The sequence below is a fragment of the Arachis ipaensis genome, chromosome B5 (assembly GCF_059453495.1).
Source record: "Arachis ipaensis isolate K30076 ecotype BB chromosome B5, ASM5945349v1, whole genome shotgun sequence".
In the NCBI taxonomy this organism is placed as follows: domain Eukaryota; kingdom Viridiplantae; phylum Streptophyta; class Magnoliopsida; order Fabales; family Fabaceae; genus Arachis; species Arachis ipaensis.
The window spans coordinates 149,056,855-149,061,534 of NC_142440.1; positions in this window are offsets into that span (position 1 = coordinate 149,056,855).

The following is a 4,680-nucleotide window of genomic DNA, read 5'->3' on the forward strand; positions in this document are numbered from 1 at the left end:
GAGTGCTTCTTGGCTAAGACGCTTAGTCCATTCTCGCTCAAGTGACCAAGACGTATATGCCACGAATCAGAAGGGGAATCATAAGCTACATTCACCTCTTCTTTGCACAACTTTGATTACAACTGGTAGAGAGTAGTGAGACTATTATCTTCTTTAGCAACAATGAGAGCCCCTTTGGTCATTTTGTATTTTTCACTACCAAAGGAAGTGCAATACCCCTCTTGATCCAATGCTTTCACTGAAATAAGATTGAACCGCATATCTGGTGCATGCCTAACATTCTTCAACTACAACTTGCATCCCATGTTAGTTTCAAGCCACATATTACCCATACCAATGATATCACACACTCCTTTATCTCCCAATTTGATCTTGCCAAAATTTGCAGCAGTATAGGAAGTGAAAAATTCACGCCTCAGAATGACATGACATGAGGCACCAGAGTCCATAATCCAAGTGGAATCATCACAGACAAGATTCACATAATTTTCATCATATGTGATAAGAACATTTTCATAAACAATAGCAGCAGTTTCTTTATCACTATCTTTACCTTTGTCTTCGTTTCTTCCCCTTGATTGTTCTCTTTTCAAGAACCTACAATACCTCTTGATATGCCCTGGCTTGCCACAATGGTGACAAATAAACTCCTTTCTTGGCTTGTACTTTCCTCTTGACTTGCTTCGACTCTCTGACTTGTCGGAACTGTGAGGTTTTCTACTTTGACTTCTCCCCCGTGACTCTGAAACAAGTGCTTCTGACTGGGAGGAGGCATTAGTCAAACCTCGCTCTCTTCTTTTGGCTTCTTCATTCAACATGCTCTCTTTAACCATTGCTAACGTCAACTTTTTATTTGGAGCTGAGTTAGTCAGTGTCACAACTAGAACTTCCCAACTATCACGCAAAGAGCTCAACAACAACAAGGCTTGCAACTCATCATTCAAAGTGATTTCATTATTTGTCAGTTGGTTCACTGTCTCCCGAAAAATGCTCAAGTGCTCCAGCATTGATTTACCTTTAGTATACTTCATATTGACAAGCTTCCTAATCAAGAATGCTTTGTTTTGCACATTCTTCCTCTCATATAACTCCTTCAATTTGTTCCACATCTTCTCGGCATTCGTTTCGATGTCAACATGTGGATACACGCTAAGATCAAGCCATTGCCTAATCAAAGCAACTGCCTTCCGATTCAGCTTCTTCCATTCAACATCGGATTTTGTACCTTTGGATTTATCTCCTCCACAAGATCATACAAGTCCTTGCTATACAACATGTCTTCCATGAGGGTCTTCCAAATTGAATAATTTTGGAAATTCAATTTGACCATATTTGGCCCATGAGTATTTTCCTCCATTTAATCAGCACAGAGATAAACAACCAGAGCTCTTGATACCCTTTGTTGGAAAAACTCAACAAAGGTTCAAAACAAGAACCTGTCTAACAGCGGAAGCACCAAAAATAATTTTTCCACAACCTGTGCGATTAAATAGGCAATACCAAAGATACTCCAAGCAACAAATAAAATGGCAGAAATTAAATAATAAGACACTAGAGTTTTAACGTGGGAAAACTCCCAAAAGAGGGACAAAAAACCTGTGGGACCTAGTCCAGAAAAATCTTTCACTATCAAAATAATGGATACACAAACAATCTTCCTAGTGACACTAGGGCATCTCAACAATCAACAAAATATATCATCAAAACTGACGGAATCAACATAAACCCTCCACAAAGTAGGTATCTCAAATCAGACAAAAGAGAAGGCAATACAACAAGCAAGTTATATCCTAATATTCATCTCTACACCAGGAATAACATACTAAAATTTCATAAGAAATGGAGCAAGTTTACTGATTTAATCGGATCAAAATAGACTTACCCTTTTTCACAAATTTTCTTCTCTTCTCTCGCTGTTGAAGCCCTTGCTTCGTTCGTCTTTCTTTCAAAAGTGAGAGTCACACTCCTCACTCTCTCTCCGTGGCTATTTGGCCACTTCTTTCTTTCTTTTTTTTTAACTGTGGGTCCCACTTAGTTGGGGACCCACCAACAAATTCTATTATTATTATGATAGAAATTAGATATAAGTCACATTATTCTAAGTAATTGAATTAAAATACATAATGTTATAAATTGATCTTCTGTTTTCTGTTCTGATTTTTATCAAAATGAGACAAACGAAAAAGTCTCAAGATTTTTCGTTTCTTAGCCAAGACAACAACTTTCTTTTAAATTAATTTTTGTGATTAAGTGTAAAAGATGTTCTAAATTTAATCCTCTTTTTTAGGCTATCTAATTTCAACAATTATGTATGCATCTTTGATAAATGATTTATTTTTTTAATTTTATAAAAATAAAAAATAATTTTTTTATTCTTAAGAAATAGCAAATAGCATAATTCGTATGCTTTAATCCTTATACTTCAATTTTAGCCTTATTTTTATTTAATAACTAAAATTGTAAATTCTCATTTTTCACACAATAAGTATTTTTTCATATGAGAATGTATTAAGTAAATTATATAAAATACGGTCACAAATGCGCGCACGCATACATACATACATACATATGATCATGAGTGATGATGATAATGTTGACCAAACTTGATGAGCTAGTTAGATGGGCATTGAAAGATGAGAAGCAGCATATGTATGAAATTTCTAATACAATACAGCTACAAACTACAAAGAGACATATATATTTGAGATTTGAGAAGCACAGCCACAAACAATTCACACACAAATACACAACAGCATGTTACCATGTCATTCTGATATACCTACTCTCCTCTTCTTATCCTTTTTCTTGCCCCACTTTTATTTTATTTTATTATATTCATTCCATTTGTTCACCAAGGTCACATCAACTTTAGACAAAGCTCAACATCACTAAAATAAAATGGCCTACATTAATTTGGCACCGTCACTCTTAATATATTGGTTTGTTTTGCTGAAGCATCTCCTCATTAATATAGTTTAAACCACAAGTTTCCCACAATTTTTGGCTTTGTGCCTAATCTTAATTAAGGACAATTTGATTAGACTTAATATCATAGAGATCAAGTTTAACTCTACTACATATAACATATGTGACCACTATCCACTAATCATGATTCATGACTATGCATGGAAGCTTCTATTCTATTATTTTTACGCTTCTTTGCATGTTTTTGGTAAATTTTTATTTTTTACAAATAGTTCATTAAAATTAATTTAATTTTTTTTAAAGTTATATTATTTATATAAATTAAATTAAAATAGCTTTTAACAGCACAAGTATTGTATTTGATAAAATAGTTTTAAAAATTTAAAATTAACTAATAGAAGGAAAATTTTTAATTGTAAATGAAATTTGATATTAACAATTTAATTAAGGATAAATAAAAAATATTTATTAATATATGAAATTGTATTAGATATTTTTATTTTAATGATCGCAAACTAATTCTAAAAATTCTTCTTTAAATACTTTTAAAAACACTCTTAATTTTTTTAAAAATTATAATAAATAATACAAATTTTTAATTTATCAAATTCAAAATCAAATGGTTATGTCTTTTAAAAAAGATAAATACTTCCAAAAAAAAGTTTTACCAAAGCAAATCTAAATTCCTAATAAGCCATTTATTGTTACCTACAAAGAAACCTATTTAATAATCTAATGATAAAAAAGGTTCAAATGTTATGGAGATATATGAACATCTATAACAATAAGAGGCCAGGATTATTCACATTTTCGGCGTCCAAATGTTTATCAACAGTTTATCATTTATCTTTATCCTTACAAGAATAAAAAATTATCAATTATATTAGGTGTTCAATAAAATTAGTCATTAAAATTAATTATTAATATAAATGGTTAAGTTCGATTTTGGTCCCAACGTAGAAGTCGAAAATCAGAATTGTTCCTAACTTTTTTTTTTGCTACAAAATAATTCCTAAAATTTTAGTTTATTTTAAAACCGTCCATTTTACCAATTTTATTTTTTATTACCAAATTACCTCTCATTAAAAAATTATAAAATAAAATAAAATAAATATAAAATAAATAAATAAAAAAAGGAAAGAAAGGGTACATAGAAGCGGGGGTGGGGAGAGAAAGAAAGGGGGCGCAACAGGGGGAAGGGAGGAGGGGGACGAGCTCACCGTCACACCGCCACTGTCCGCCCGCCGCCGCTGCCTCTTCTTCTTCTTCTTCTTCTTCCACCATACCCGCTGCACCACCAGCCGCCGCCGCCTCTTCTTCTTCTTCTTCTTCCGCCATATCCGCCGCACCACCGCCCGCCGCCACCGCCTCCTCTTCTTCTTCTTCTTCTTCCGCCATACCCGCCGCACCACCGCCCGCCGCAGCCTCCCCTGCTTCACCACCGCCAGCGAGCATCCCTGCTTCTCCTCCCCTGCTTCACCACCGTCATACCTGCCGCTTCTTCTTCTTCTTATGTGAATTGGAATTTTTGTGAAATTTCTGGAATTTTTGTGAAATTTGTTGTGGAACATTGTTGTTGCTGAAATTTGAATTTGGAGTATTGTTGTTGCTGATTCTAGGTTCTTGATGATGATGATGATTTTCTGAGTTGAGTTCTTGTTTGTCTGAGTTTGAGTTTTGGATCTGAGTTCTGGGTTCTGATGAGAATGACGATAATGATGTTGATTTTCTGAGTTTTGGTTGGTGTGATGCAGA